Here is an 11,829-nt window from a genome sequence, read left to right as displayed (position 1 = left end):
CAATGGTCGAAGAACTGTAACAAGTTGTATTGAGTGAATATTTGACCGATCAAAAGGTATACCTGGGCGCGGGTTTAAGCCCCGAGCTTAGGAAAAAACTCATTCAATTTCTTATAGCTAATGAAGATTGTTTCGCTTGGTCCCACCTTAACATAACATAGATACCATCGGAGACAACCACTCATAGGCTAAGCCTGAACCCAAAGTTCCATTCGGTCAAGTAGAAGAGGAGACCCCAGTCTAAGGTAAAACATGCATCCTTCAAAGGTGAGGTATCTAAACTCCTTAAAATAGGGTTCATTCGGGAGGTTAAATACCCATATTGGTTAGCAAAAATAGTGGTAGTCCCTAAAAATGAAATAAATTAAGAATATGTGTAGACTATACGTATTTGAATAAGGCGTGTCCCAAGGAATCCTTCCCTTTGCCCAACATCGATCGCATGATCGGTGACACGGCCGACCACGAGATCCTCAGTTTTCTCGATGCCTACTCCAGGTACAACCAAATACGGATGAACATGGGTGATCAGGAAAAAGCCTCTTTCATCACTAAGTACGACACATACTGCTATAACGTGGTGCCATTCAGATTAAAAAACGTCGGTGCCACTTACCAACGCCTAGTAAACCGAATGCTCAAGGAACAAATAGGAAAATCAATGGAGGTTTACATTGACGATATGTTGGTTAAGTCCATGTAATCATAGGACCAGCTAAAACATTTGCAGGAACCCTTCAGCATATTGAAGAAATACAATATGAAACTGAACCCAGAGAAATGTGAGTTTGGAGTTGGGTCGGGTAAATTTCTCGAATTCATGGTATCCAACCGATGAATCGAAATCAACCCCGACAAGATCAAAGCCATTGAAAGTATCACGATTGTGGACAACGTGAAGGTTGTTCAAAGATTAACCGAGCGCATAGCCACCCTAGGGCGGCTCATCTCGAGGTCCTCCAACAAGAGCCACCGGTTCTTCACACTGTTCTCATGGACCCTAGAGTGCCAACGGGCCTTGGAGGAACTCAAGCGGTATCTATCGATCCCACTGCTGCTTCACATGCCTAAGACATACGAACAACTATACTTGTACTTGGCAGTACCGGAGATAGCAGTAAGTGGAGTCCTGGTCCGAGAAGAACACTAGGTGAGACCGAAACTAGGTACCCTCACCTAGAAAAGCTGGTGCTCGCTTTGCTAAGCGCCTATAGAAAGTTGAAACCATATTTTTAATGTCATCTTATGTGTTGTGACTACTTACCAATTGTGAAATATAATGCATAAACCCGAGCTCTCAGGACGATTGGACAAATGGGTTGTGGAAATTAGCGGGTACGATATTGAATATCGACCCCAGACTGCCATTAAAACTCAAATATTGACGGACTTCGTGGCCAACTTTATGCCGGCCTTAGTACCCGAGGTTGAAAGAGAGTTGTTGGTGAACTTAGGACGTCTTCGGGGATCTGGACCCTCTTTACGGATGGCGCCTCGAACGCAAAAGGGTCTGGACTTGGCATCGTATTGAAGCCACCAAAAGGCAATGTAGTTAGATAATCTATTAGGACTTTGAAATTGACTAACAACGAGGCCTCATATTAGGCCATGATTGCAGGTCTCGAACTAGCCCAAAGCTTGGGGTAGAGGTGATCGAATCCAAGTGCGACTCCCTCCTTGTGGTGAACCAAGTTAATGGGGCGTTCGAGGTTAGAGATGAACTAATGCAAAGGTATCTGGATAAGTTGCAGGTAACATTACATCGCTTCAAAGAATGGACTTTGCAACACGTACCTCGGGATCAAAACAACGAGGCCAATGCCCTTGCTAACTCAAGGTCGTTGGTCGAGGATGACAAGTTTAACTCGGGGGCAGTCATACAACTTATGAGATCGATAATGGAAGAAGGCTATGCCGAGATTAACTCAACGAGCCTAACTTGGGACTGGATAAACAAATATCTAGAGAATCTGAAGATCGGAAAACTGCCATCGGATACGAAAAATCGAGGGCCCCGCATACGAAGGCAGCCTAGGTTACTCTATCCGATGACGGAACTCTATTCGGGAGAACAATCGATGGCCCGCTCGTGATATGTCTAGGACTGGGAGACACAATACATTTTGAGGGAAATTCACGAAGGCACTTGCGAAAATCATTCAGACGCCGAATCATTGGTCCGAAAGGTAATCAGAGCAGGCAACTACTTGATCAATATGGAAAAAGACGCGAAGGAGTTTGTAGGAAAATGTGATGAGTGTCAAAGACATGCTTTGATGATTCATCAACCCGCGGAGCTGCTGCATTCGGTTCTATCACCATGGCTATTCATGAAATGGGAATGGACAACGTTGGCCACCTTCATATGCCGGTTCAGAATACGAGAAGGTCAGTGAAAATGAGGTCATCGACTTGGGTGGTGATGGCTTCGTGAAGGGATAACTGGGTCCTAGGGGCCCAACGTGAAGGGATAAGTGTAAACACTTAAAAATCCCTCGACGTGAGTAGTGATGGCTTCGTCAGGTTCGAGAACCACCATATGTTTATCAACCTAGTTGCAATCCTTTTTGACTTCGGAGAGAATGTCCTAAGTGATCGAGAAGACGTACCTCGAGACCTCCTCGCGCCGACCTGGTACAAAGGAGGGCTTTTCGACCTTAAAATCGGCATTGACCGGGCACCCCCCGGGGATGAACATTTTCAAAGGAGGTTCCGGTACTGGTTCCTCCATTGCAGTACGTGAAACGGTTTCCTCCGTAGCCGGCCGCGAGGCAGAATGAGTTTCATTTTGAGGAACGGTTTTTGAAGTGTTCACCATTTCCTTGAAAGTGAAGTGAAAAAGATGAAAACGAGGAAGTTAAAATAGTACACTTCATGGTTTGGGATGAAGACAAAACATAAGTTCTTATAAAAAGATCTCAAATAACCGAAATATAAGTGTCTGGAAATATTAAGATTGCTAAAGTACGAGGGGCAGAAGGTTTGAATGTAAAGTTTGAATGAACAAATGAGGGGGTATTTATAGTTTTTCAACGACGGTTCGCATCTGGGAGTGTGCGACCAGCAACTGACAAGCATTTAATGTCATTAAAGACTTGACTAACGAGATGTTTTGTCTGTTTTGTAGTTTCTGTCATGGGGTATCAAAGTCAGGATCTGAAGCTCATGTCGTTTCTCCTCGTATACTCTCCGAAAAAAGATGAGACTATTTGTATACGGTCGAAATCGAGTTCGATTACGACATGGTAGGTTAGGCTTGGAACATGACAACTAAGGAAGTAAGATCGACCCCTAGTCCCACTGAGTTAGAACCCGGAGTTAGGACGCCTGCCTTCGAGAACATTGAGTCCGGAGTCGACCTTACTCCTGAACGAGCTCGAAAAAACATTGTTAGCATAAACAACAGAAGACCGAAATATCCGTGACCGATCGGGCGTTACGACGGGAATCTCGGCGCATATCAGTAAGCAACCGACAATTAGCAAATCAAGAGATTTTTACCTTTTATAGAATTGTACATAATGTAAGACTCCACTATTATATAAAGTGGGTGTAATTACTTGTAAAACACATGTTAACACGCATTCCAAAGTAAGTTTTTATTCTTGTGTCCTGATATCAATCGAAATACGTTGTGCTCGAGAGTGGCTAACCTTCTAAGACTGAAATTGTTTAATTTATATGATTTACATTTTTTTTTATCATTATTTATTTTAATTACAATATAAATTATCCATATTCTTAAAACCACTTACCAATTAAATTGTTATTTCAGCTAAACAAAAAAGTAGGGTCCACCAGCGAGCCTTTGAAGATCTGTTACCAGACCGTCATTTGAGGCTACTACTGTGACTGAGACGCCGATTTGAAGCTGCCACTGGATCCGCTTGATGCTGCTTTATTATCCGGGTACAATCTTTTCTAATCTTTGCCTTGTGGCGTTGTTACTATGTATTTTGTAATATCAGCCTTGCCGGCTTTGGATGTTATCGCGACTTGCCGTCGCTTTCTTGTCTGTGGTCTGTTAATATTTGTGAGGTGCTTCAGCTGAAATTGATTTTTTGTGGGTGGTTACTGCACCCTTTTGGTGATTCCATGAATTATCCTTTGTTATATCGTGCAAAAGCATGTCTCAAATCCCTGTTTCATTTGTTGATTGTTGTACGTTGATGTTATTCTACTGCCTAGTTGCTAATGAATCAGTTTATGAATATTGTTTAGGAATTGTGCATTGAGTTTGTCTGGCAGGTTAGTTTTAACAGTTTAAAAAAAATATTCCTTCTTCTTTCCTGATGGATGAATCTCATCTTAGATAAAACTCTTGTTTATTATTGATCTCTTAGAAAAAAATCACACTTTTTTCTTTCATCTCAAACTCATAATCCCCTTTTCGACCCATCTTTTTATTTTATAAAATGAACGGCTGTTTGAGTTTTTTTTTTACTGTTCTGATGAACTTGTGACTGTTTGTGAGATTATAGTATTCCAATACTATTTGTTTGGCACGGTTCAAAGGTCTCCTCGCATTTTTAATACGTGAGTTTGCCTCTTTGTTATTAGTATATATTTCTTTTTTCTGTGAAATATATTCTATGCACTTTAAATTGGGGATAGCCATATCTTTAGATTCGATATATTCAGATGATCTGTCTTCACTGGTGTAAGTACCACCTGGCATTAGTCATATCCATTCCCTGGTATTTCATTTACTTGCTGATCTCATTTGGTCATATAAGCAGGCCAAAGCCGCTTGTTTCCTGGAGTATGGTATGATAATGTTTAGCATTTTACGGATGTCCTATTTACATACATCTTAGTGGCTTCTCTCCTGCGAGTGTAGTGAATCTTTGTGCAGCTGAGTTGGTGACAAGTTTAGCAGAGGTGAAATGCTTTAAATATGTCTGTTAGCACACTCAATGTTGTGTACATTCTTTTAGAATGTAGTGCGTGGTGTTTAGTACTTGAGTTTTTTTACCAGATCGCTTAATAGAGCATATATATGTTAAATGCACCGAAATTTGGGTGTTTAATTTTGGTTAAAAGTTCAAATATAGATAGATTGAGCTATATTCAACTTTCTGGTTGCTTAGTGGTTATGTGCATGGTCGACTTTCGAATTTTTGATTGAAGCTTCGTCGAGAATTGATTGTGATGATTTTCTAGATAAGTCGAATTTTTACTATGGTGCGATTTTCTATGTCTGTGGCTTGCTGTATTATACATTTAGGAGCATGAGGTTCTGAGATCATATGAGGTCTATGTAATAATGAAGTATACCAGATGGTCTACGGGGGATGACAAATTAGGCTAGCTAGTTCTAAAGTTGAATCTATCCCATTAAAGTTGACAAAGAAGATTTGAACTACTTCTAGTCTTTAATTTGTTTGTGGCCTCTTATCAGTTTATCTAGCTGTAACTTAAATGGTGTTAGCATGGTTCACTTAAGGGATACATAATCTATATCTTAATTGCAATCCTGCTAGACTACTGCTCAATCATTTAGGAAGTGGAAACTACTGTCTGTAGTCCTAATATTCTAAAGTTCAGGACTCTTTTTTATAAATTTATTGGAGTACAAAAATGCAGTTTTTTTTAGTTAGCTAAAGATGTCCTGCAAGGTTTATGTGTCATAGCTAGTATTTTAAAAGAATACAGAAACAGAAATAGAACTTTGCCACTTCATATATAACTTTGCCATCTTTTTTATTTGCTTTTGATTGTAATAAAATTAATAAAAATAAAAAATTAAAGAGGGAGGGGGGACAGAAGAAAATAGCCTGACTGGAATAGTCAGGTGCAGCACCCAAATTGGAGGATGTGTATTCTTATGGAGTTGGAGCAGGTCAACCTTTGGAAGGACTCGTGGGGTGTGTGTGTGTGTGTGGGGGGGGGACCTTTAATGGAGTCATTCCTGCAAGTGTTTGGGTGGCAAATGATAAGGAGGATGTGATGTTGCACTAGTAATCAAGGAATAATATGGGATGTAACATTTTGAAAGTGATAAGAAAATGGACCTTGGGCCTAGCTCAAGAGCTGAGTAGTACCCAAGACCATATAAAGCGACCAAACACCTCAAACATAGTCGTTGTGGGACACTAACACCTCCCCCCTCCCCGGACACGCCCGTGATTGGGCATTTGGAGCATAAATAGTATAAGATGGTGTTCCAACATCGGGTGAAATAAGAATTGGGTGAACCTGACTCTGATACCATTATAAGTGGATATTAGGCCTAACTCAACCCAAAACTAGCTCAAGAGGTGAAGATTTTTCAAGACCATATAAAGAGACCAAACACCTCACCCGTAGCTAATGTCGGACACTAACAGAAGGGTTATACAGAACCGGGAGTGGAAGGAGGTGGATGAGTTTTGTTATAAACTCTATTCTTGGCTTGGAAGGGATATCGGGGACAACGCATCGTGTGGAGAGGGGAACAAATGAAGAACTTATTATTTGCTTGAATTAGCTGGAGAAGGAGATAAAGATAGGTGTAGATGAAAAGTGCACGACACCAAGGTACAAAAGAAAGTTGCATTCTTGACTTGGTGTATTGTGTGGAAATAAAAAGGGACACTTTTATAAAATGACATACTATATTAGAGAAGATTTTATTGGTGGTATATTTGGGCATTTCACTTCTTTCAAAGAGATGGTTATTCAAAAATGAAAGTATTCAATGGATGTGCTTTGTTAAAGTTCTAGCTCTGTAAAGGATACAACACATTGAAATAAAGGAATTGGTGAATCTCTCCATCAGACAGATTTAGCTTGTTGCTGGATTAAAAATTTTACCATCTCGCTACCTTCACGAGAAGAATTCTCACATTCTTTTTCTTTTTGGATTAGTCTTCTAATCCGGAGTACTCTCTAAAATTGTACAGTAAAACTGATTCCTTCTATGTTTACGTTTTTTCAGATAAGAAGCATTATTGAAAAATCGAAAGGTTAGGCTATGAGAAGTTGCTTGCCGTCTACTTTGTGAGCCTTCACTGCTTCATTCTCTAACTTTTCTTTTTTTCTTTCATCCTTGAGGTTGTAAAAGGGAGAAAGAGGCTGCTATCTATTAAGAGTTATTTGAAATTGTATCGCTTTTGGGCCTGGGAACCCCCCATCTATCTATCCTATTGCTTTTATCGTTTTAGTAGTTGGTTTGAAACAATATATCAGAATATCCCATGTTGATATTTGTTCCTTATCAAAATAATGAACTATGACATATAGGTTTGGAGTACTATAGATGGCTGACTTCCTTAAGTACCACGACTCCTACTAAATGCCTTACGTAATTTGGGTAAAAGAAAACTAGCTTTTAGAGTGGATTCCTTCCATAAAGTAAAGAATTGACTTACATTCATTAGGTATACTTCATTGAGCAGGGAACTTTTGTTCCTACCTTGCATCATACAATGTAAGGAGCAGGAGGAAATATAGTAAGTTGGTGTTGTTTGTGCAAAGAAAATGGAGAAGGCACTATTTTGCCTATAAAGAAAGAAAACGAATAAGGCACTGACCAATTTTTGCTACAATGCAGGTTTGTTTCACTATTCTGAAACCTTATGTTTGTTATTTCACATTGTCACAAGTTGGAGGATACCGAAGATAAGCAAAAAAAATAAGAAATAACAGAGAGCTATAACTTGATGTAATCTTTGGTCTGTATGGATTGAAAGAAATATGTGAATGTTTCGCACTCAAGGGTGTGACTTAGCTATCAATGAAGTGGGTGTGACCAAGGTTCAAATCCTAGTGGAGACGAAAAAAGTAGGTAATTTCTTCCCATCTACTTAAGCTAGCGTTACTCTTTATTTGTGCTGGTAGGAGGTAGCAAGTTTTCAGTGGAATAGTCGAGGTACGCGCAAGTTGGGTCGGACACCACTATTATTAAAAAAAAGGTAATTTTTTTCATAATAGTAAAAAGGAAATAGGTAGTATTAAGATATCTTTTTATTTTCTTGTATTTTTTGCTGGAGGGATAACCATGTGTATGGATAAACGGGATGAAATGATAGCTAATTTGGTTGAGCTGCTAATTTTTTTATACACACTTTCACAGCATGTTGGTGGTCAATGAATGATACTGCTCATTTATCAAAAAGAAAAGAAACTAAAAGAAGACGTAGAAGTACATTACCAAGTTTTTTTTAACCTTAACTATTGAGTTTTCCTCTTTTAGTAATTTTCTTTTATAAAGAGTTGCAACATGGAATGAAGTGACTAGTCTTAAGATATTTCCATCGTTCTTCTTGGTAATGCTCGAAAGTTGAGAATTAATTTAGTTATAATTTTATTATGTTCTAGATTTATTAATGCAAAGGAGAACTAGATGCTACAAGGTCTATCTGAAGCTCAAGAGATATAATGTAGTATTTAAGCTTATGTTGGGGATAAAGCTCCCGGTCCTGATGGCTATCCTATGGCCTTCACCACCTGCCATATAGAGCTTATATGATAGAGGGGTTTTCAAGAAAAGCTTTAATGTGGCCTTGGTCCCTGAGAAAGTGGGTGCTAAATCGTCCAAAAGATTTCAGGCCCAACCTCCTAGTGGGAAGCATTTACAAAATCATCTCAAAGCTGTTGACTAAGAGACTAAAAAGAGTAATTCGCAAACTGGTATATGCTCAATAGATGACCTTTGTTAAAGGCAAGCAGATAATGGATGTTATACCCATTGCAAATGAGTGTGTAGATGCAAGGATAAAAAGCATGAAGCCAGGGATACTTTGTAAACTAGACACTCACAAGGCCTTTGTCCATTTGAATTGGAATTGTGATTCCGGAGAAGATGGGATTTGGAGTCAGATGGATAAACTGGATTAAGTTTTACATCAGCACAGTTAGATTCTCTATCCTGATTAATGGCTCTCCTGTTGGTTTCAGTGTTATCAAAGGCACACCTAAAGTGCCCTTAAGCCCCGAAGCGAGGCTCAAAACATGTTGAGCGCTTCGCCTCGCTTAACATGCGCTTCAGTGTTGTCATCAAGGCTCTAAGGCATACTTTTCCTTACTAACGAGCGTAATCCGGAAGACGCAACACTAAACAATTGATATTTCACTTTATCGTAAATTTTCTTCAATTTCTTTGTCCATATATTTGGGATTCGAGCTTATAGATATTAGTCTTAGACTACACATACATATTTGTAGTTTTTCTCCATTTGCGCCTTTCTTCATTAAAGCCCACGCTTTATTTGCGCTTTGCGCTTAAAGCTCCAACAGACCATAGAGAATTTTTGCACTTTTCGCTATTGATAACAATGGTTGGTTTCTTTCCATCTCATAGAGGACAGAGACAAGGTAATCCCCTATCTCCCTTCCTATTCATCATTGCCATGGAAAGTCTCAATGATATGCTGAAGAAGAAGCGTTTTTGTCCTATCTTGTACATGTTAACTCCATGTGCCTGCTTCCACGTACTACTAGCCCAGCAACAAATCTCCGGAAGTGTTACGATGTCGGATATCCCAACAGGTAGGATACCTATGACCCTTTTGAACAAAAGTTCATTTTGAGCGGTGCTGATTCCACCATTAATGCTGATGATTCCGTCTTCTCATTCATTTCTCTAGTTGTCCATTTATTCCTTCATCTATTTTGACTACTTTAGAGTAGGGGAGTTCTTCGTCTGTATTCCTAGAAACAATTATAACTGTCTTTTGGGTTTTGCTATTAGCGAAGGTTGAGATTTTTGTTACAATGTCACCCCACCTCATATTAAATGCAAATTCTGGGATAATAATGACTGATCTCGTCTTGTTGAATGCTGACAATACTTGTATAACGCCCATGGTTGTAATTTCTTGCGCAAAAATATTATGAGAAATCTTCTTGGAACTTCCATCATCTTACAGAGTTTCCTTTCAGCTTTGAGGCTTCTTTAAGTGCATGACATATAAACACTCCATTATTTTTTGGCTGAAAAAGGTCTCCTTCAAGCAAAATATTCTTTAAATCTTCTTTATTTTGGAAAAGGTTTTCTTTTATCTTTTTAGAAGTCTTATTCCCGTATATTTCTTTACCATCAGAGGTTGGATGTTGAGTTCCTTCTCTGAACATAACTTTTGTTAGCTATCACAAAAAATTCTTCTTTTTTCTTTGGTATTAAAGTTTGGGTATTAACTCCCTCTGCTAAACACTTACTTTTCGACAACATTTTAAGTTATTTGTTTTATACTCGTGGTGTCTGGGCCAGTTTATGCGCATCTCGACTAATTCTACTGGGTACCTGCTACCTCCCAGCACACGTATGGGACAACTTTGTTCACCTAGACATGGATAGATGGGAAGAAATCACTTAGTGTTTTTTTCTCCGTTGGGATTTGAACCTGAGAGCTGATGGTTCTCAACCCACTTCATTGACCATTAGGCCACACTCTTGGGTGCCATCTTTTTTAGTTATTTTTGAGCTGCCAATTCAAATTTCAAGCTACAGTAAAGATGTCATGGAGATTTGCATCACCATGATTCTTTGAGCTAGTAGATCATTTTTAGTGTGTGATCAAGAAGCACTTTTCTTCACTGTGCACAGTACCAAGTTTTGAGAGGAAATAATCCCAATGCTTTTCTTTTTGGTGGTTGTGCGCTAATCTGGAGATTTTGACGATGTTAGATAATTATGTAAATAACGTGAATTAGCGTGACTCGTGTCTTCCAATCTTCATCCTCCAATTCTTGGGTCATTGATTCAGGTGCATCTGATCACATTTCTGATAACAAATCACTTTTCACAATTATTTCATATTCTCAATCTTTTCCAACAGTCACAATGGCCAACGGGTCTCAAACCATGGCAACTGGAATAGGTCAAGCAAGTACACTTCGTTCCTTACCTTTAGATTCAATTCTTTATGTTCCCGGTAGTCCTTTTAATCTCATAGCCGTTAGTCGCTTAGCCAAATAAGTTAAATACTCTGTTTTATTTCTTGATGACCTTATTTTAATATAGGGGACAAGAGTGAGTTTGCTCTAGTAGTGAGCACCCTCCACTTCCAACCAAGAGGTTGTGAGTTCGAGTCACCCTAAGAGCAAGGTGGAGAGTTCTTGGAGGGAGGGAGCCGAGGGTCTATCGGAAACAGCCTCTCTACCCCTGGGTAGGGGTAAGGTCTGCGTACACACTACCCTCCTCAGACCACATTAGTGGGATTATACTGGGTTGTTGTTGTTGTTGCTTATTTTAATACAGGAAAGCAGTACGAGGCGAATCATTGGTACTATGCGTGAATCAAACGGACTTTATTACCTTATCCTTGCTAAATCACATGAACTCACGTCTTGTCTTTCTTCAACAACTTGTCATGTTGTGGATTCACCATATTTATTACATAAACGATTGAGACATCCTAGTTTGTCAAAACTTCAGAAAATGGTACCTGGATTATCTTAGCTGTCCACTCTAGAGTGTGAGTCATGTCAGCTCGGTAAACATACTCGCTCCCATTTCCACCAACGTCCTGATAATCGAGCAGAGTCGCCTTTCACTTTAGTCCATTCAGATGTTTGGGGTCCTAGTCGGGTCGGTTCTACCTTGGGATTCCGCTACTTTGTTAGTTTCATCGACGATTATTCCCAATGCACTTGGATATTTTTGATGAAAAATCGACCTGAGTTGTTTTCTATTTTCCAGACCTTCTACACTGAAATTCAAAATCAATTTGGGGTTTCTATCCGCACATTTCGTAGTGATAATGCCCTAGAGTATTTGTATTCCCCACTTGTGCAGTTTATGAACTCTCATAGAATCATTCATCAAACATCTTGTCCGTACACATCTTAACAAAATGGGGTAGCTGAAAGAAAGAATAGACATCTCATTAAAACTGCTCGTACACT

General features: G+C 39.4%; 1 protein-coding gene across 14 annotated transcripts in view; it reads left to right on the top strand.

Moving 5' to 3' along the window:
* Positions 1–3,774: 3,774 nt before the first annotated feature.
* The window catches only part of LOC104115712 (uncharacterized), a 35,206-nt gene continuing 27,151 nt past the window's right edge, over positions 3,775–11,829 (top strand). For 4 of the 14 annotated variants that reach the window (XM_018777515.3, XM_070192623.1, XM_018777510.3 and 1 more), the window contains exon 1: positions 3,775–3,909. The gene's annotated coding sequence lies outside the window, so the exon portion shown is untranslated. The other 10 variants (XM_070192622.1, XM_070192617.1, XM_070192625.1 and 7 more) reach the window with 9 other exon arrangements.

The sequence above is a fragment of the Nicotiana tomentosiformis genome, chromosome 1 (genome assembly GCF_000390325.3).
Source record: "Nicotiana tomentosiformis chromosome 1, ASM39032v3, whole genome shotgun sequence".
NCBI lineage: Eukaryota > Viridiplantae > Streptophyta > Magnoliopsida > Solanales > Solanaceae > Nicotiana > Nicotiana tomentosiformis.
Note: the sequence above shows the minus strand (reverse complement) of the source record. Positions and strands in the feature narration are given on the sequence as shown.